This window comes from Chelonia mydas, chromosome 13 (assembly GCF_015237465.2).
Source record: "Chelonia mydas isolate rCheMyd1 chromosome 13, rCheMyd1.pri.v2, whole genome shotgun sequence".
Taxonomy (NCBI): Eukaryota; Metazoa; Chordata; order Testudines; family Cheloniidae; genus Chelonia; species Chelonia mydas.
The window spans coordinates 5,012,514-5,034,592 of NC_051253.2; the positions used below are offsets into that span (position 1 = coordinate 5,012,514).

At 49.1% G+C, this 22,079-nt stretch overlaps 1 protein-coding gene across 5 annotated transcripts in view; it reads right to left on the minus strand.

The window, feature by feature from the left end:
- RGS19 (regulator of G protein signaling 19) overlaps positions 1-22,079 on the minus strand; it is a 58,565-nt gene that overhangs the window by 24,686 nt on the left and 11,800 nt on the right. The window contains exons 1-3 of one of the 5 annotated variants that reach the window (XM_043526769.1): positions 9,630-9,912; positions 6,518-6,734; positions 6,310-6,429 (exon numbers count right to left, since the gene is read on the minus strand). The exons of 3 other annotated variants lie outside the window; for them this stretch is intronic. The gene's annotated coding sequence lies outside the window, so the exon portion shown is untranslated. Of the gene's footprint in view, positions 1-6,309; positions 6,430-6,517; positions 7,278-9,629; positions 9,913-22,079 lie in introns of those variants that run through there. One more of the 5 variants, XM_037915819.2, reaches the window with a different exon arrangement.

Genomic DNA, 22,079 nt, shown 5'->3' on the forward strand with positions numbered 1-22,079 from the left:
AGCCGGCTGCACTGGACTGTTACCCTGTATACATGCCCCAGCTAAATGTTCTAGCAGGGCGTTAATACGGAGTGTAATTTGTGTGTTCACGCATATCTAGACAAATTGTGCGAGGCACTCTGTATGCCCCAGGAAACACAATGCAGCAATCCTCCTTTACAAGGTTCAGTCACAAATTTTGTTTGATTTGATTTTTAGCAGCAATATTTACACATTTCTCTCCCGGCCCTTTGAAGAAACTCCACTGTCCGATACATCTCACTGGAGCTAAAAGGGAGCGTCTCTATTTCTCTCCTCAAATGTCCCTATTTTTAGATTTCAAATGCTGGCAGAGTGCCTGCGACCTTGTTAACCTGCTTTGCAGTAATCTTGGCTTCTCTTTAAGGGGGCTTTGCAGTCAGGCAACCTTTGAAAGCCGTTCTCTTTTTGGTTTGCTTCTTATCGACTGAACCTTTCCTATTGCGTTGGCTGCTGTTTCATTTTACAGTGAACTCGAGCTGCAAACACCTAAATCCAAGCAGCAACCCAGCCTCAATCACTCTCCAAGCTTTACCAAGAACAGCTCCCTGACCCTACTCTTGAAACCTGCTTGTTCCAAGGAAAAGGAAGTGGCTAACCACGAACAAATGGAAATAGGGTACGGCCTTATAGACAGCCTTGCTCAGGTCTCCTGTCCTTGGTACATGCGCTAACTAAACCAAGGTTTCAACACGATGTAGAAAAGTAATTATCCACTAATACAAATCCTTGCTTCCCAACAGGGTAGCGGCTCCCAGCAGGAATGCAGCGCTCAGAGCCTCTAATTACAGTAAAACGGGATGATGCACAGGAACAGTGTAAACACCAGGAAACCCGGCTAGCCCAGGTGCTTGGAAAGCTTCCCCTTTAATCCTAAAAAGGGTTTACTCAGCTATATCTCTGCCCAGCTCCACTCTGCAGTGGGCCCAGAGGTGTGTGGGTGTGTCAGAGAGCAGGGTGCAGAAAGGAGAGCGCCGTAGCTGGAGAGCATATGAAGGGGAGAGCTGCTGGGAAGAAGAGTGAGGGGAAGACAGCATTTGAGCCTTCTGGGCAGGTGCTCCTGGGCTAACTCAAGCCAGTGGTTTTTAGTGTAGGCCTCTGTTTACACTTGCAATAACCGAAGCTACCAATGAACTGAACTCTGGGCAATCACATGCCATTCCTTCATCGGCTCCCCCTTCTCGGATTCAGGGCACGCACGAGATCCCTCTTCTCGGGCTCGTGAATGAGATGAGTCACGTAGAACCAGAGAGGCACGCAGGAGTGTGTGTGTGGGGGGAGAGCTGTAGAAACCCTGCACTGGTTAACCAGAATCTGAGTCCAAGGGTGGTGAGTATAAATGATGATCAGACCTGGCTGGGGAGGAGCACCAGGCAGTGGGCAGGAAAGCTGAGAAGAGCCAGGGGAGAAGCATCTGGCAGTGTCCTCTCTTGGGTGAAAGGCAGAAAGAAGCATGCGCCTAAGGGGCATTTGAACTGAAGCTTGAGGGGAAGCTGTGGTGGCAGTTTCTCCGGGGATTACAGAAAGCAGATCAGGCTCCTGCGTCAGGCCTGGAAGGAGGGTCTGGGAGAAGCAGGGAGAGACTGAGCCCAGGAGCAGGGGGAGACCCTGGCGGGAGCCGAGCAAGGGTAGGACTCCCAGATGGAAGGACTGGGATGGAATGCAGCCAGGGACCGGCTCACAGGAGCCCTCAGGTGGGGGATATGGCTGGTAGGAAGAGGGGGTCAAAGGAGGCAGCAGCAAGGAGTCTGGCGGTGCAGACCATAGCTGCTCAGTAAAGGGTCTTTGGCCTCCCAGAGTAGTGGGAGGGCCTGGTTCCCCTGCCAGCCACGGGGGAATGTGGCATGAACTCCCCTGATATACGGGGATAAGGACTTTTGAGGCCCTGGGATGAGAGGATGAAAGAACCACAGGGCCCAGAGTCAGGAAAAAAATGGGAAGGACTCTGGACTTTGGTACTCTGGAAGAAGTCAGATTAGAACGTGCATTGGCTAAAAAGGTCGAGTAGCAACAAGAGACAGACTAATGCTGGACTGCCATGACCATCGGGGAGCTGATAGGGGGGCTGCTGGTCCACCCTGGTTCCAAGCTCCCACCAGCTACAAACATGTGGTTCTTGCTGGATGCCTTCATCCAAAAGATTTCAACGTTCTTTCATGAATAAAGGCGGGGCGAGTGTACGGTTTGGTGGGGGGGTTTGGACTAGCTTTACTCCCGGGCGCCTACAGGGTGGGCTGTTGGCAGTATGTTCACCTGCAAGACCCCCACGTTCCTAGAAAGTGAAAGCAGGTGCAGGAGTGAACGGGTCAGTTTGTAACGGAGTAATCCGCAAGGGAGCACAAGTCTTTGGGAACCCCTCTGTGGGCATCAGGGAGCCCATACGCTTGTACAACGAGGCAGGGTTACAGGGTTCGTTTGGTGGCCCTGTGCAATGCTCACGCCCACGGAAGACTCTTTCCAGACCTGTGTCACGCCGTGCTGCACACGGAGGGCAGAAGACCATTTGCTTTCATTAGGCGGCTCAGAAGAAACCCCTCAAGCCAACTGCAGAGGCAGCACTGACTCACTCTCAGAGGAGCCCTGCTACAGTCCCACCCCGGGGCGGAAGAATAATGGTTGCTAGGAAGGGCCTCAGTGGCATGGGGCATAAAGACAAGAGAAAATGCAGGATTCGTATAAGGCCTGGAGGAGGAAAAAAGCACACTACAGATGTCAGTTCACATCGTAACAAACCAGATTCCCTCCTGTCCCCATCACATGGAACTAGAAAGGGTAGCGGTGTAGCATCTGGAATCACATGGAGCAGGCTGTGATGTTGATCGGTGCACCCTGGTGTACCTGGCTAGCTCCTGACTGGTGAGGGGGTCGGAGGGAAAGGGAGGGACCTTGCTTTGCAATGCAGCTGGAGAGTTAACTCCTCTCACAGCAATTGCCGGCATATGTTTTATAGGGTGTTTATGGACGTATTACACATAGCTGGCAAAAAGCAGAATATTAGGCAGTGCATAGAGATACTAGTGCAATTCATAGAGAGAGGCCGCACTACAGCACACAGAAGGAAGTTCAGCTAGGATAGCTGATACCAGCGGTTGGAGTTGAAATACTTTGTCTCAAGAGCCTAGGAGAGGGAAGACTGTGTGCAAGAGACAGAGAGAGATAATTCTGAAAAAGAGGAAGACTTGAACAGGGGAGATTTCCCAAGCAGCCAGAATAAAATCTCCCTTAAAGGGGCCCTTGTTCATTTCTGACAAAGCTTCCCAAAGCCCAACATAACTAGCCTTTTCCCAGCAGTGCTAACTACCCAGCCGTGTGTTTGTAAAGCACCACTTCTGCCTCTTACCCTTGCTTTGCCATGGTCCCCTTGTCTCAGCGATGTCAGAATCTAGTGACTCTGAGCATCAGAATTCACTGCTGAGGGCCCAGTTCTGATGCCAGAAATTCTGGAGTGTGAAGAGGAGGAGAACAGCGTGCATATATTCATGGTTCTGGGATAGATTTTCAGGAGTTTATGAATTTTGGGTTTGGTCTTCAAAAGTCCTCACCAAAGCATGCCCCCACCCACAGCTCTGGGTGTACAAAGTACATTTAAAACATAACAGCATGGGACTTAGGCATGTAACTGTCTTTGCAAGGCCCGCATATAATTGCATGCTGAATTGGTGAGCTGTTACCACGCACACATTAGTGTGCAGCCAAGTGGCTAGTTAGATACACTTTGTATGAACAACTACACATCCTGCATTGGTAGTCACAGCAACTGTGCACCTGAACTGGGATATCTGGGTCTGTATTTCAAAATGTGTGTGTCTTGGTCATCAGTAATAAAAGGGAATATAGGGGTCATAGATGGAAAATGTTTTTAATAAACTCTGGGTGCACACAGGACCTTGACACTGACTCCTCGCCATTTTTAAAGCCTGGAGAGGGCAGGTCTTTACAATTTAAAAGTTCAAAGTCGACCGCTACCACTGAGAAATACTATTCCTCTCCAAGAGCCACAGTTTTCCCTGGGATACAAATACAGTGTGTGAGCTTCCCCAGCAATTAACACTGATGCCACATGTGTGCGCATTCCTATCTCTAACACAGAAGAGTCTGGGGTACAGACACAGACAGCCAAAATTTCAATTTCATCAGGAGAGAAAACTGTACTTTTGAACAATACAAAGAAAAAAAACCTGTATAGAAAAGTTGTGGTTTTTTTTAAACGAGAAGCAGATAAATGAGAACAGAGTTCTTCCCTCTCATAGAGCGTTTTCCTGTAAATTCACATAGCAGACTACCGCTAAGTCAGGTGTCCCAAGTGGGGAGTATGTCAGTTCGAAGATCTGTTTGTCCTGTTTAACAGGATATAGCTACAAACATCATTGGCAGGATGCAAATTTTCCTTCAAAGTCACCATTATTTTACAACACACTGATGTTTTGATACACTGAAACATCACTCTGTAAGGTGTCAGTGCAATCATGACATCCGTTTGCCCCAGAGAAAATGACAAAGGTGGTAACTATAGACTGAAATACACTTAATATGGCACCCACACACCCTCCATCTATATTTTATGACTTGGAGTAGACTCCTACATTGGTACCAAAGAGCACAGAGTTGCTATCTACAACGTTCACAATCCTGGATTGATAGAGACTAACAATCAGTCCACCAAGTTAAGTAGGAAGGGAGAAACTACAATTAGAACAGAAGTGGAACGAAGTATCACTTTAGAGCTATCACATGAACAGAGAGAGTATGAGAACTTAGGGTGTTAGCAAGAGGGAACCGAGAGGTAGCTGAGTTGAAAAGTTTTGGACTGACTTTATCTGCTAGGCAGGGATTTCATATGAGCACAGGCCATACGGGGAGTTATCACATGCGAAATCTCTAATAAAGTGACATTTTAAGAGAGAGAGTCCTGCACATCCCGGGCTCCTGCAGTACTGCCCGAGACAAGAGAGAGAGCACACTTAATTCTAAACGATCTAGAGGAGGGACTGGGTGCTTCCAAAGAGCAGTCATGAAATCAAACAGCCCTTTCCCCGCCCCCCAGGTTGCTGGTTCAAACCTCAGCCCCTGCTGAGTTCTGAGTGCAAATCATTACAAGCTGCTAGCTGCTCTGTGCTCTATCTGAAATAAGCTTGGCATCTTTGAAGGCACCAAGATTTGGATGGGCAGAGAGTGATTTGTACCCTCCTTGTTGCTAGAGGTGATTAGGTCTGATTCTCAGTCTCTTTGTGCAAAGCAGCTGGGAAGTTGGCTTCTTGAGGGCTGCCCCTTTAAATCGCAGTGATCTAGGGCCACCTCCCAACACAGTCATGACATAAGAACAGCCATACTGGGTCAGACCAAAGGTCCATCTAGCCCAGTATCCTGTTTTCCAACAGTGGCCAATGCCAGGTGCCCCAGAGGGAATGAACAGAACAAGTAATCATCAAGTGATCCATCCCCTGTTGCCCATTCCCAGCTTCTGGCAAACAGAGGGACACCATCCCAGTCCACCCTGGCTGATAGCCATTGACGGACCTATCCTCCATGACAGTGGTTCTTAACATATTACACATTGTGGGCCACATATGCGGTCCACAATGTGTAACCTGGGCCATGGGGGCCAGGTGGCAGGGCAGGGGCAGCCCGGACCCCGACCCTGGACCCCCGCTGCCCGGGCCGCTGCCCCCGGATCCCGGGGGCCAGCCGGCTGCCCTGACCCCAGCTGGGAACCTAGGACACTAGGTATACCCGTGGCCTTTAGCACACATGCTAAAGCAGCACGGCTGCTCCATGAACTTCTCTAGCTCTTTTTCAAACCCTGTTATAATCTTGGCCTTCACAACATTCTCTGGCAAAGAACTCCACAGGCTGACAGTGCGTTGTGTGAAGAAATACTGCCTTTGGTTTGTTTTAAACCTGCTGCCTATTAATTTCATTTGGTGACCCCTAGTTCTTGTGTTATGAGAAGGAGTAAATAACACTTCCTTATTTACTTTCTCCATACCAGGCATGATTTTATAGACCTCAATCCTATCCCTGCTTAGTGGTCTTCAGCTTGGAAAAGAAAGTCCCAGTCTTATTAAACAACACACACACGTCACCTACAGCTAAGAACATGAGAGCAGGCCTGTCACTGTTCTAAATTATGTTAGCCAGGAGTGGGGAGCTTCAAAGAGGACATAAAGCTACCTTCCCCCGCTCCTCTTGGATCCTGTGCTGATCGCAGCTCGCCCAGACCAGAGATTCTGGGCGGGTGTTTTGAGTCAATTCAGCAAAGCAGCAAAGGAGAGGCCTGTACCACTGCTGTACCTGTTCTGTGGATGGAAACCTTCAATCTAGCCATTCTGCGTGCCCCTCCAGCAGCAACCCAGCTATAGCTCTTGATACGGCATCTCAGTTTACGTGAAGCATTTAAACAGACGTGCAGATCTGAAGAAAGGAATAAAAAACTGAGTACCTCCTCTAACAGGAAAGGGAGTGGCAAGGGAAGTGGCAGAATCAAATGAAGAGTTCAGACCTTTTTTGGGAAAGCACCATCAATGAGTTCTCCTCTCCGGTGTGCCTTCCTGTGCAGAGTGAAAGCTGACAGGCCCGTCCCCGGATTGCTCCCATCTGTGTTGACGTGGTCCAGGAAACTCAGAGCTTGTGTTTCACACATTTACTAGACCAATGTTTTACTGGGGAGTGGAAAGATATATACCCCGACGGAATTACTGCCTGAGTTTTCGCTTTTCCTAGGAAGGATGATGTTTAAAAACAAAACAAAACAAAACAAAACAGCGCTGATCAAAGTCAAGGACAGGAATGGTGCAAAACTTACTCCACTTACTTCACAATCATCTTTTCTGCCCACTTCAAGTGCCTCGGAAGGCTGTAGTTTGCGCTCCCATGTACAATACAGACTGTCACCACACAGCCAGCTATGGGCATAGCTACAAAGACAGATACTCTGAGATAACAACATCCTGTGAGACACAAGCAACTTCCCAAGAGTTTCCGCCATTAAGCTAAAAGCAAGGCATTATGCCTGAGAGCTTAACGCCCCCAACAACTGGAAACCAAGAAGCTGCCCCCACCTGATCTGACCCACAGACGCACGAGTTTAGTGCTTGCTGGAAATACCTGGAATGTCCTGGCATTCCTGCTGGTTAAACTGATTTACTACAGCAAAACAGCTGCTGAGGATGCACCAGTATTAATACGGTTAATGATATGCTGATTTTCCTCTCCTGGAATGGGCATTATTGAATGATCCGCACAGGTCTCTGGTAGTCCCACGGCCACTTTCCCAGTAACAAGCCAGGGTAACTCATAAGAGCCAAATTTTCAGCCCGAACATACCTCATACATTACGTATACATTGCTTGTCCCTTCCACAAGCAGCACGCCTAACAGCTAGGCGTGCAATACTGCTTCTAACTTTCCATCACTCAAAGCCGCAGTCAGGAATCAAGGGCCTTTCACATAAAGCACCGGTTACCAACAAGAGTGAAAGAAGTTTGTTCTCAGCCTACGCAAAGGGCCGTCACTTTCTGATTCATCCCATACTGATCTGAGTGCTGAGTTACAAATTGTTACCGGTGTATAACCAAGGAGGAGCCGTTCCCGCTTTACACACAAAGTAAGGGTGGTTCTTTTGGGTTTTCTGGCCACAAGTTACTCAAAGAAAAACACAATCAGAAATGCAACCTCAGTTTCCTTTTTTCAATGAAATGCTCCACGCACTGTCACCGGCTGAGAGCTCTGCACCTGGAGTGTTAACCCAAGACTGAAGCAAAGTGAAAACTGATTTGAGATTGCCATGCCTGGGCTTCCCCTACTCTGCTGATGTCACCAATTCCAGCATTTTCCAGAGGGGGAGGCATAGCCAGAGGGAGACCCTGAAATGCCAGCACCAATCAAAATCCCAATTTTCAGTTAATACTGGAAAAAAGCAATCCCATAGCATGACGGGCAAAAACGGGATTCAAATTAAAGTGAATGACACAGAGGTTTGTGAGCAGGAAAGCGCATGGGACATGTTATTTCTACAGCTTCGCTGGGGTAGGGGCCCCTGAGCGATGAGATCAACAGGGCGGGGAGTGTGCCGTGGGGTGGGTGTCCTGATCTGAATAGCCAAAGAAAAACTGAGCTGATTTTTCAGATTTCCAGGTGCCTGTGCTTGGAGAGCACCTCCCCCAGCTGAAGCATTGGGTTATCAGTCAAGTGCAAGGCCCAACACCAGCTGTTTTCTTCAGCTTCGAAAGGGGGCGAGGGGGCACAATGACCAGTTATCTCCCTTCTACTCCATGACACACCCACATACTTAAAACCCAAACCAGCTTGACAGCAGCCATCCCATGGCTCAGCCCAGGCAAGTGGTTCAGAGAAAGGGTTCCTTTTGCAAAGTCATTCTCTTTCACTGTGCCGGAAAACCAGGGGTTCCCCTTTTCAGTGTGACAGCTTTCTGGTTAGGCCCACCCGCTTCTCAATTTGCCAAGAAGGCACCTCCCTTCCCATGGTCATAAAGCACCGCACCCATCCCCCAGGAGGGCTCTGCCTGTCCTTGCCCCTTAAGGCAAGTATGCTCCTGCCTCTCTTCCCAAAGAGATGCCACTCAGCATATGTCTACAGTATGGAGACTTGTCTACAGTACAGAGACTACACCAGCACTGCTACATCGCCGTGGTTATGCTGGCTTAACTCCATCATGTAGACGTAATGTACACAGAAGGGGTTTTTCCGTCAGTGTAGGAACTTTACCTCCCTGAGCAACGGTAGCTAGGCTGACAGAAGCATTCGTCCATCAACTTAGCTGTGTCTGCAAGGGGGGGGGGGGGGGAGGAGGTAACTGAATTTCCCAGCCCAGTCACACAGACCACACGGTGTAAAACACAGGAACAATGGATGAGACACAACACAGGGGAGCGGAGCTCCAGAGAACGTGCCTGGGAAGTTGTAACAGTGGCTCCCCCAGTTCAAGCCAGCAGAGACCACTTCATACATCACCAGCTGCTCTTTACACAGGGGAGGGACCAGGTGAACCACTGTCCCCCAGCAGAGGAAAGCGGCAGTGTTTAAAGAAGGATTTCTCCTAGAGGACACCTATCTTTTTGCCAGTGTATCATAAGCATGAATCTAATTGGCCTTTCACGTGGGTTTCCAGGACTTCCTTGGCTGTTTCTGCTAATCATCAGAGACATCCATTTAGAGCAGTGGTTTTCAAACTTTTTTTCTGGTGACCCAATTGAAGAAAATTGTTGGTTCCCGCAACCCAGTAGAGCTGGGGATGAGTGGCTTGGGGTCTGGGAGGGGGCTCAGGGCTGGAGCAGAGGGTTGGGGTGCGGGGGTAAGGGCTGCGGGGTGGGGCTGGGAATGAGGGGTTCAGGGTGTGGGAGGGGGCTCTGGGCTAGGGCAGAGGGTTGGGGTGCAGGAAGGAGTCAGGGCTCTGGGCTGGGGGTGCAGGCTCTGGGATGAGGCCAAGGATGAGGGGGCTCTGGATTTGCGGGGGGCGCAGGGCTGGGGCAGGGGATTGAGGTGTACGGGGGGTCAGGGCTCTGGGCTGGGGGTGTGGGAAGGGGTGTTGGAGGGTTGGGGGGGCTCAGGGTTGGGGCAGGGGATTGGGGCATGGGATTGGGACATGGGTTTACCTCCGGCGGCTCCCGGTCAGCAGCGCAGCCGGGGTGCAGAGACAGGCTTCCCTCCTGTCCTGGCACTGCGGACCGCGCTGCACCCCAGAAGTGGCAAGCAGGTCTGGCTCCTAGGCGGAGGCATGCAAGCAGCTCTGCGCGGCTCTCGCCCACAGGCACCGCCCCCAACTATCCCAGACTATTATCTCTGCCAACAGGATCCACGCAGGACACAGCCTTTCCTTTCCACCCATTACAGCCCAATCTGAAGTCTAGTTCTAACTCCATCTGAAGTCAGTTACTACATTAAAGCAATTGAAGCTGTATTGTTCTATAACCTCCTTCAGTCTTAAGGTGGTCCAAATAAGAGCATTTATTGGCTCCCGCCACAAAGGGAGGAAGCCTTGGTCTGTATTGACCTTTTACAGAGCTAGAAAGGACTGAGGTCAACACCAGACTCACTGCAGGATGCAGGAAAAGTTGAAACTACACGCGTGGGTGGAAGTCTCTGATTCAAAACACTGACACCTTTAGTGCTAACAAAGGAAACACCATAAGTGGCAAACAGCTGGACAGTCAGACTTCACAAGTTCACACTGTGGCAATCCGCAAACCCTTGCAGTCACATGAAAGAAACAGCAACTCACAACAGTTCCAAGGACGGTTACACTGAAGAGCCCGGACGACCACTCTGAAATGTTTTCAGTTTTACATATTGCACCTAGGGCTCTTGCTAAGTGCGTTCTGAACACACACTAACAGAGGAGGGAGAAACAAACATCATGCTGACAAAATGCCAATACCACTAGAAGATTCGTCCTCCCTGCAACAAAAAAAAAAAACCTTCCTCTTTTACCCGATGGCCCCTAGGAAGAGCCTGAGCGAATAAGCTTCTCGAGGTGCCCGGAACATCAGCAAATCTGGACTCTTTTAGATCAAGTCAGGGGAAATTCTAGAACAGAGGGTCTTCCCCCACTGCGTGTGGGGCCGGAACACGAGGGGAACCACCAGTTTCTATGGCAACCTGGACCCAAACAGTTTAGACCTTTATAAGGCAAAATCAGCTTCTTGAATTTCACCCAGAACTGAGTAGGAAGCCCTTGCAGATTACAAAGCACAGGTGTATTATGCACCACCATTAAATTGCTATGTAAGCTGGGCAGCTGCAGTCTATATATTTTTAGACACAACAAATCCTGCATCTTGGCAGGGGGTTAGACTAGCCAGATGACCCTGGCGGTCCCGTCTAACCCAATGATTCTATGATACTGGCTCATGGTTTTGAATGGGACTGAAATGCAGTCCCCAAGCAGAGTGCATTCTTGCAGTCCAGGGCTCTCAATCCAAGGATCTCAGTGCACTTTGCCAAAGGGGCTGGAAATGTCCCCAGCACACAGACTGGGCAGCAGAGGCTCATAGACAGGCCCCAAGTCACACAAGTTAGTAGCAGGGTTTCCCCAAGACTTCTCTACTCTGACCACTGAACAGCCTCCCACGCAGGATTTCAACGACATTCAGCTATGCTCTTCACACCAATTTGCACTGTACAATCAAGGGGTGTGTGTGTGTGTGTGTGCATGGAGGGGGGCGGGGGTTAATGCCATCCCTTAAGGAGAAGAGTTCTCGACACTCCAGGCAGAATGTCTGTTTGCTTACTCGCTAACTCATGGCATCAGGTAACATAACCAGGCTGAGAGACATTTCTGCACCCCATGTGCACTCAGGACAGCTTTATTCAGTTCCCCCACCCTGCCCCTATAGGCAGGAAAACGCAGCATTCGCTCCTCAGATCAGCCCCGTGTGCTCTTGCCGTTTGCACAGGAACTGTACTGCTCCTCCGATCCCCTGCCCATTCCCCTCGCAGCAGTCAGATTACTAGGAGCTCAGCAACACTACAAGGGCCGATCTTCCAGGCGCTCAGAGAGCGGTCCCACTGTGAAATTAATGGAGCAGGCAGAAGTTCGCGGACTCAGCCCTACGTTATTTTGTAACACTACATTGGGACTGGACTTGATGCTTTAGAGACAGAGAAGCCACAGTGCTTGGAAACTGAGTGAGTCAATATAAGGGATGGGGATGGAGAAGAAATCCCATCTGATGACAAAATTCATGCTGGTGACGCCCGTTTGCTGTGGGACAGGATGCAGCAGTTCGAATGCTCCAGGCTCTAGAGCAGTGGTTCTCAACGTGCGGCCCAATCAGCACACGTGCGGCCCACGTGACATCCTCGGAGACATACAAGTAGTGTACACATTGTGTGGATGAGGCCCACATAACACACAGAGAGCTGCATATGCGTCCCACAGTGGTAAATAGATTGAGAATCACTGCTCCAGAGGGACTCCCAAAGCTGCTCTCCGAAACACCTGGCACGTCTCAGCGCAGCGAACAACACTCTGCCTACGCAGACGACGGCACCCCGCACCGCGACGGCTGTCTCACAGCCTCGGCAGCCTGCACTTGCTACCTGGCAGCGGTACAGGAAGTTGTACGAGCTATTATTAGGGTTGGTATTTTTCTTTAGCAATGTAGTTTAAAAAAAGAATAGAAGGTGGGGCTTGAAAACATATCAGACAGTTACAAGCCATGGACGCCAGCCCCCAAGAGAGAAACCCAGAGGGCTCCACCATCTTGGCTGCTTGGGGCAACGGTGCTGCCATTGGGTCTCGCTGTTCTCCTCCAATCCTTAGCAAACAGGAGCTCCAACTAACAGCCCAGAATAGGAACCGATCATTGCCACGCTACTGTCGTTGCAAGGGTTCCCCAACTAATACCTGAACCAGTCCAAGGGCCAGGCCCTGATCTTCAAAGCCCACCATGAATGGGGACCAGGCTACTCAAGGGGCTGTCTCTCCCTCCACAGCCATGACAGCCGTGCACCTGAAGAACAATGGAGCTACCCATGTGGAGTCTCTCAGGGACGCGAGCCCTCCCAGAGACGAGTGCAATGACTTCGAAACTTGCTCCATCCAAATCCAAGCCCATCAACACCCAACACCGAGATAATGCTGAGAATCCATCACCTCAAGGTGACAAGGGAAACAGACTAAACTTTAATGCTGGCCTCGGCTGGCAGGTGCCAGCTAGTGCTTTCCTTTCCCCCTCATCAGCTAAACACTCAGTGGCCCTCTACTTGTTCTCCACCTCTTCAGGGAGCAAATGGGAGGCAGGGATCAAACCAGTGGAAGCGACAGCAGCTCAGGAGAGCTCTCTATGGTAAAACCAGCAGTCCCAGTGCAAAGCCCCTCTCTCTGTGAGGAGCAGCAGGCCCTCGCCAGTGGGGAAATCTGTCACTGCTGGCAAAAGAGGTGTGTGTGTGTGTGGGGGGGGGGTGTCCTCACCCTGGATAGAGGCAGGGCCATTTACTTCACGTGCTGCTAACATATGATTTCCTGGATCAATTAACTAGGGGTGGTTGAACATTTTCTCTCTCACACACAAAGCATCTACTTTACTTGGGGAAAAAAATTGATTTTTTGGTCTAAAATCAATGCCTAGAAATGAAAACATTTCAATTCTGAAATGCCACCATACTGTCTCATGAGAGTTGCCGTTCAGGTGCCTCATGCTCCCATTCTCCTCTCTGGGCCAGGCTCCCCAGCTGGACTACATCTCCCAGGATGCACCACAACCACACACCTGCCATAATACACCACCTCCCCTCACCAAGAGGGGAGCCCATGGCGCGTCATGCGAGATGCAGTCAAACCTGGCGACAGACACAATAGGGAGTATGAGGTATCTGAACTACAGCTCCCAGGAGGCACCACAGCAGCGTTTCAGAAAACCCCAAATATTTTGGTTTTCATCTCGCCCCCCCCCCGCCCCCCTCAAAAGGAAAGTTTTCCTCAGAACAAAACCTCATTTTCCAGCTACCTCCACCATAAATTCCTTGGGAGCAAAGTCAATAGTAGCTTGTCAGTGAGCCATGCAAGCCCCCAACCACCATTCTGCCCCCTGCCTCATGAAGCCTTGCTCAAGTTTCTGACCCTTCGCAATCATGTAAATTCTCCGAGCCTCCACCTCCCCCCATTTCTTAGGGGGGAGTAATGCATCCCTACCTCACAAGTTGGGCAGCGAGGGCTAGCTCCTTAGGGTCTGTGAGATCCTTTGAGATCCCCAGATGATCAGTGCTACTGGAGTGCAAAGCAAAGTATTGTTAATTTCCCTGCTGCATTTCATCACTTTTATAAATTCAGCTTCCAGCAACAAATGCAGATGAGTCTGTGCAGCTGGTGGGAGAGGAGACACACTTTTATGGGATCTTTTTACCATCCAACAATTGTGCTGGCATCCCAGAACAGAAACTAAAAGCCAGACACTTATTTTAGACTCAGGGTTGGGAGGGAGGCCTAGGCCTTAACCAGAAAAGAAGGAGCGGACCAAGCTATTTCCAGTCATCGCTGGTGATAAAGAATGGGTGTTATTTCCCACTGTACCTCCAGCCTCTCCTGCTGCCCCCTCTTTTCACCCAATGAACCAGGCACTGGGACAGAGCTTGCTTTAGGAGAAGGGGGAGCCAAGAAGGCCAATCCTACCCAAAACGGGCACGTGGCATCAGAGCTGAGCCAACAGTGGAACACGTTTCCCCATGAATATTCACTCACATCTGAGAGTAAATTTTGATTGGGTCACGACTCTAAAACCCTTTCACTTTCTCATCAGAACTAGAGCTTTCTCAGCGGTGAACACTTGTGTTAAACGCAATTTAAGCAAGAATACTGGTCAAAACTACGTAACTAATCAACACAACAGGGACTGCGAACATCCAGAGGAGAGTAACAAAAATAATACAAGGTTTAGAGAACCTGACCTATGAGAAAAGGCATGTTCAGTCCTAAGAAAAGAAGACCGAGTGGGGACCTGATAACAGTCTTCAAATCTGTTAAGGGCTGTTATACAGAGGACGGTGATCAATTGTTTTCCACGTTCATTAAAGGCAGGACAAGAAATGGGCTTAATCTACAGCCAGGGAGATATTAGGTTAGATATTAGGAAAACCTTGCTAATTACAAGGGTAGTTACACTCTGGAGTTGGCTTCCAAGGGAGGTTGTGGAATCTCCATCATTGAAGGTTTTTAAGAACAGGTTGGACAGACACCTGTCAGGGATGGTCTAGCTTTATTTGATCCTGCTTCAGTGCAGGGGGCTGGACATGATGACCTCACAAGGTCCCTTCCAGCCCTAAATTTTTATATTTCACAACAGACTGCCCATAAGTGACCTGCAGACTGTGAATCTGAACAACGTAAAGCCGCCAAAATATTCAAGAATTTGGACACCTCTTTGTGAACAGAAATAAACAGGGAGAGGTCTCAATTTTCCACCACACCAAGCATTGTCATACAAGCCTGTGAAGAGGGACATCAAACACTATCAGATCAGGATTCTATACCACAGGCAATGTTCAACACCTGCTTTGCACAGGTTTAAGCGACTAACCAAATTGCAAGGCAGTAGAGATTGATGCTCAACAGTCTGTCCAAGAGGTTACATGTTGCAAGTTATTTGTTCACCTCCCTTCCACCTGTCTAAACACCCTCCTGGCTTGTTAGTTCACCTAGAAAGCCAAGACATCTCCTACTTGTTCACTGATTCTAGCCAGGTAACTGAGTTTGCAGCATTCTGCCCTGGCTGAAGCAGGTAGAGAACTTTTGCACCTTCAGTGACCATCTTCTCACTAGCCCTAGTCATTCCCCGGACCTGGCAGCATTACCCGCAGCTCCACTTCTTCTGTGGCTGCCATCTCCACATCAGATTTTCAATTTTCAGCACAGTTTCCCCCCCGGGTTTAGTTCTTACTGATGTGTGTTCCTGTTCGTTGTTGGATCAAGGCTTCAGCACAATGGAATATGAGAAATTAAGAGATGGCAGCAGGGAACACCATAGGCCAGGGCAACCCGTAGGACTCAACTGCAGACTCATCCCGTAACTAGGCAGCCCTAAGAATTGCTGCAGGCCTCTTCCTCAGCACAAAAACCATAGGGATGGCTGGATCCAGGAGGAATATGAGCCCAGGGGCTCAGGCAACCGGATCTGTGTTAAAACCAACAAACCCTATGGAGGGGAGAGAGAGAGAGAGAGAGAGACACGCACAGGCTCACTGGGTAGGGTTTACAACTGCTGCCAGACTACCTGCCTGCTGGAAAACCAGGCCCCTCCTTTGGCCGGCAGCAGACAGATCCCGGCAGAGCTGTTAAAAGCTCCTCTCTTCCTACTCAGGTATCTCCTTATCAACAATGTAGCTCAACAGCCAGTGGCCAATGATTTTAAACAGGAGCGAGAAATGCGTCTTCCTTCCAGCCGTTCACCATTCGGAACCCTCATGCCGCGGGGGGCGGGGAGGGGACAGCGCTTTATCATCGGATCCATCTTTCCCAACCCTAATTTCTACGTTTGGTCTGCTGATAACGATCAGATTGCTCCAGGGTTCCCAGCCATTTTCACCCACTGGATTTGTAGAGGGCACATGGCTGTGGGAACAGTCCAACACACTAACCCTAACCTGGCCTCTGTTAACCCTTCGCTTGCTGTTTGCTAGCACAGTCTCTGTGTGACGATAGTGCAGCATGACAACTCTTCCCTATGTTCATAGCTCCACCACGCAGAGTGCTGCAAAGCAGACAGACCTACCTGGGGTGCTTTACCCCACATCCCACAATAGGCAGCACTTAAATGGTTAAAAGCCTGAAACCAATTTGCCTAGCTTGTGTTCTGATGTGAGGGCAAAACCCATCTCTCACCCTAATCTGTAGCAACTGTCCCTGAGATTCCACCTACGCTGATCGAAAGCACAGGATAATGGAGTATATTTCAAACCACATAAGGGGGCATTTTCTCAGCTAGTGTCCATTGCCACAACTCCATTGACTTTACCAGAGCTGTGACAAACTACCCCAGCTGAGGAGGTCCAAATATATTTTGTATGCATTGGAGTGGTGGGAATTTAGTAGCATGTTTTACTCATCCCACTTTGAACTCCTTCAGAATAAAAAGGAACAGAATCAGCCGCAGTCTGCTCATCAGCAACTTGTAAAAACAGCTTGTGAACTATCAGCATGCAACCGAACCTCTGTATGAACGAAATGGGGGGGGACCAAGTTGTACTTGACTGCCTTGTCCTAAATCTGTCCACAGCCATACAGGGTTATATAAAATGCCACATATCTGAGCCCTTTTTAGCTACAGTAGCAACAGAACAGAAGCACCAAACTGCTAAGGGTAGCAGGCAGGGAAAGGGAATGGCTCTCTTTAAAATCTAGCAGAATCTTGTAAGGCGTGAAGAGCTACAAGTGTGGTTAATGTCTTGCAAAACTGTTTCAGCTGGGGGGGGCCAAATTTCACCGTGATCCTGTCCCCTGAACCAGCGAAGACTGATCAAACAAGAGGAGGCATACAGAACTTCCGAATCAAAAGATCTGTCTTAGCTGAAAGGTCTCAGCCATAAACATGTCTCAGCACTGCGGAATTTGTTTTCCTCGAGGGACCTGTTGAGTTTCCTCAGCAGCAGTGAAATTCTAGGAGGCACACACATATTAGGTTATATATTTATTAATTGCACAGGGTCTCCAAAGGTATTTTGATACCCCTGCTTAACACTGTCCAGAAAGCTGTGACATCCCTAGAGTTTGATGAGCTCCATCCAACTCAGGGCACAGATGGGAAGTGAAGTGAACACAGTCACCCAAAGAAGTAGGTTATGTTATAAATTCATTTCCCTACACATATCTAATGGGAGTCTCCTAACGGAGTTGCAGTGTGTTCAGCGTTCATTAGAAAAACCTGTACTGCAGTCTAACAATGCAATCCATACATGGCTGTTACAGCACCTTGCCTTAGCCTCACACTTCCATAAAAACGTAAGTAATTACTAAGTAGAGTAAAAGCAGCACACACAATAACCAACCCTGACTGAAAATTTTAAAAGACAAGTAGTGGAGTTTAAAGAGCATATTTATAGGAGGATTAATACCACTGTGATACACAGGCAGCTATTAAACAGTCGTTGATGCTCCATAAAAGATGTCTAACAATCAATAATTATTTGTTTAGCATCTGCTTACAACTGAACTGAAGGCATACTTGAACTCTCTTTGAAAGGCATGGCACCATCAACCAACACGGTGGTCCACAGAAAGAGAGAAGGGAGAAAAAATGAAAAAAACAGATAAATTTGGATCCAGTTAGGACAGTGGTTCTCAAAGCCGGTCTGCCCCTTATTCAGGGAAAGCCCCTGGCGCACCGCACCGGTTTGTTTACCTGCCGCGTCCGCGGTTTTGGCCGATCGCAGCTCCCACTGGCTGCGGTTCGCCGCTCCAGGCCAATGGGGGCTGTGGGAAGAGGCGCGGGCCAAGGGACATGCTGGCCGCTCTTCCCGCAGCCCCAATTGGCCTGTTAAATCCTGGGCATCTCTTTGAAAAATGAAGGAGACCCATGTTTTTATTCAATTCTTCCAGTCCTGGAATTAATATTTTGGGGGTGGACCCAGACATGCATTGCCAATTATAACATTCTCAACGTTGGTTACAATTATTATTATTCGGGGCAAGAAATGGATCTGACATTGCCACTTTAAATACACCCCCTGACCACAACAACCAGGAGGGGGAACAAATCATTAAGAACGGTTTTTGTCATCTGAACTCAGAGTTAAAGACAAGAAGGTGACTAAGCACATCTTCCAAGGAAATGAGCCACCAGTGACAGGGAGACTCAACCCATATGAACGTTTAGAAAAGCAAACCTCACATGCAACTGAGCAATGCTGACATCAGGCAAGAATGCCAGAAACCACTGACATTTTGGCTAAGCTGTTGTTATCCAAGTAAGCGAGTTTGATCAAGTCTTTTTTTGCTGGAATAACAGTGGGCTTGCACTCTCTCTGAGATAAGCAACATTCATTTTCTTTCTTTTAACATGTATGTGGGGCTGAGTCCCTTTTAGGTGATTATTTCCTTGGAAAACGTGCTGGTTGTCTCAGCTGGGATACTTAAAGAAGCCTAAGGGGTTGAGACACCTGATTCTCATTGAATTGCCCAGGGGTGTTTGAGGGCCCAACTCCTTTAGATGCTTTTGCCAATTAAAGAGGTTTCCCATCCAGTTTAACCCAGGATTTGTAGCACCCAAGAGAGCATACTTGAAGTCTTCATAGCAACACTGGATGCCTTTTGGGAAGATATGCTTTAGTCAAATGCTTGTTACTGGGCTCAAGATAGGAATAATTGGAAGAAATCCTGTGGCCTGTGTTCTACAGGGAGTCAGATGAGATGACCTAATGGTCCTTTCCGGTCTACCTAGAGGTTGGAGAGGGGCAAGGGGCTTTGAACAGGGGCCTGCTCTTATTAATTCTAAGAGGGTCTTTTATTTTTTAAACATGCACAAAACAGCGCCAGTCTGGCCTTTAGAAGGAAGTCACACAACGATGAAAAACGCTTAATGAAGAGCCTCCGGGAACCCTAATCCCTCCTCCAAGGAGGGCAGTGCAAATTCAAAACCGTTTGCAGTGAGCACTCGCTCCGGAGGGAGCGCCTTATACAACACTTCCAGTACCTAGCGAGCAACTGTCTGTCCTCAGAGCCACGCCGCCCCTCTCCACTCTGCCCCCTTTCCAAGGGGCAGAATTCCCAGCCGTCACTATTGGGTGCTCCGCAAGAGGAAGAAACATGGAATACACCCAATGTGTCAGTGCCATGGGCCTGACAGCAGAATTCAGCCCTGCTTGCTGCTTGGAACGCCTGCTCTAAGCAGCTTGCAAAGCATGTTAGCAAATGATGCTGTGTGTTATTGAAACACTAGGGCAATTCCCCCTTCTCCGAACACATTAGCGGATGCGGTCATTTCTTCAGGGACTCTTTGGTTTGAACACATTCAGTTGTTTTAAAGCCTGTCCATGCCCCCAGAGGCTTCCGTAATGGCATGCCCCCCACCCACCGCATCCCTAGCACAGCCCTGACCAGCCCTTCATTTCCTCTTCTCCTCACATGGCTCGGCAGGATGCTGGCTTTGCAGTGGGTGGAAGCCTGTCTTCCCTACCTTGATCAGCCAGAGGGGTCGCTGTTGAGCAAAGAGGCGCTCCCTCCCCTCACAAGGGGAGTCAAGTGCACTTTCTCCAGCTACCGTCAGTAGGAGGTGGCAGAGATGTAAAGCACTGGCCCTAAACACAGAGGGGCGTGTGGTTTTTAATGTATTTTAACTGGGTTTACAGGTGCATTCCAGGGGTTACGTTAGGCAGCCCAGTCCCTGACACCACTCGCACTTGCTTCATGCAGAAGGCAGCAATATATAAAACATAACTTGTATGCCCCATCCTTGGGCAGTGCAGAGAACGGGATTAGCCTGAGGTGACAAAGCTCCTTTGCCCAGTGTGTCTCTGATGACTACACTCCTCAGCCTGCTAGAGCCCAAGCATGGCCGGTGTGTGACACACCCACCCTGGGTGACATGCAATAAATTAATCCTGCAGGGAAGCTGGAAAAGCTGCGGGATTTGTGTAGGTGACTCCTTCTGCAGCCCCGCTGCCATGACTCTTCACTGCGGCAGTAAGGAATTCTCAGCAATGAAAGCAAGGGGACACGGAATGCATGCAGAACACAGGGGACCGAAAGGAGGGTGTGACGCATTGTCACACCCTGGGGTGCAGTCTGGGAGCTCTAAGACACACAACTGGGTGAGGCTGGATGAGTCCCCAACCCAGCTGTGTGTTTTAGAGGGGCACAGTGGTTTCTCCCGACTCCCAGACTGCACCCCAGGGGGACAACCCATCACAGAGGGGCATTGCACAGGCATGCAATCAGTGACTGTGTCCAAGCATGGGAAGATTTCATTTAATAGGCTAAAATGAAAAAAACAACCACAAAAACAAACACATCCCAACAGCAGACAAACGGGAACTCTTTAAACTTAACTGAAGAACACTGCCCCAAATCTCTGATTAAACAAGGCTATCCCATTATTCTCTCCAGACCAATGAGAACCTGAACTTCAACTGTCAGCTCTTTGGGGCGCGGACTGTCATTTGGTTCTGTGTTTATACAGCACCTAGCACAATGGGGTTCTGGTCCACATATGGGGCTCCTAGGTGCTATGGTAACACACATAATAACCAAATAAAATATCCCCCATCAGCTCCTAACACATATGGTTAAAGCTATCTGCTTAGCTTCAAGCTACTGCAGCCTGGCACAGGAGATCTTTTGCCCTAACATCTCAAGTCTCCTCTTTTGTCACTGATGTTTTCACCTGCCAGCACCCATCCTTATTCCCTGAGCCCGTGTTTCCTAACCACGGCACTTGCTCAGTTTTCAGCAGGGGAAGTCAGAGGGAGAACTGACAGACCGGTTTTTCCCAGGTGCCCTCGTACTCCACAAGGTGTATTCTTGCTGCAGGCATCAGAGCTCTCCCCTCTGTCATCAGACAGCGGAAGTCTCCAAGAGAGGGTTTCCCTGACTGTTAAAAAAAAAAAAAAAAAAAAAAGAGGTCCAGGGGGCAGCTCAGGTCGGGAAGGAGCGGTCAAGCCAAACTCTCTCCAGAAGCAAGAGACGCTTGGAAACTTCCAAGAAAGATGCAGGCTAAATGGGTTATTTACAGTTACCTTATGCTCCTAGCTTACAGATGTACAAACAGTTCAGGACTATAGATGGCGAACATCATCCTGGGGTGTGTTAACAGGAGTGTCGTATGTCAGACACGGGAGGTAACTGTCCTGCTCTACTGGGGAGGCCTCAGCTGGAGTCCTGTGTCCAATACTGGACACACTGGGAAGAATCCAGAGGAGAGCTATAAAAATCATAAACGGTTTGGAAAGCCTGACCTGGGAGGAAAGGTTTTAAAACCTGGGCACGTTCAGTCTTGAGAAAAGATGACTGAGGAGGGACCCGATAACAGTCTTAAAATACGTTAAGGGCTGTTATAAAGAGAATGGTGTTCGATTGTTCTCCATGTCCACTGAGGATAGGACAAGAAGCAATGGGCTTCATCTGCAGCCAGGAAGATTTAAGTTAGATACTGGGAAAATCTTTCTAACTATTAAGGACAGTTCAGCTCTGGAACTGGATTCCAAGGGAGGTTGTGGGAATCCCCGTCCTGGGAGGGTTTTAAGAACAGGTTGGACAGACACCTGTCAGGGATGGTCTAGATTTACTTGGTCCTGCCTCAGTGCTGGAGGCTGAACTACGTGGCCTCTCAAGGTCCCTTCCAGTCCTGCATTGCTATGATTCCATGCCGGTGGGGTAGAAAGAAGAATGGAGGCGATTTTATTCCCGTGGGAAGAGGCAGATTATTTTTGTTTTTTCTTTTCTCTTCTCTCAGCATGTGCTGCTCAGGGGAGGTGCATACAAATAAGAATGGTGGAGAGAAGTTCATCTGCTCATTCCCCACCTGAAGTCTAATTCTCTGCTTTTGCCATCACTGTGACCTCCACAGAAAGCAGCAGCAATGTCTGAAACAAAGGGATTATAACTTTGAGCAGTGGAA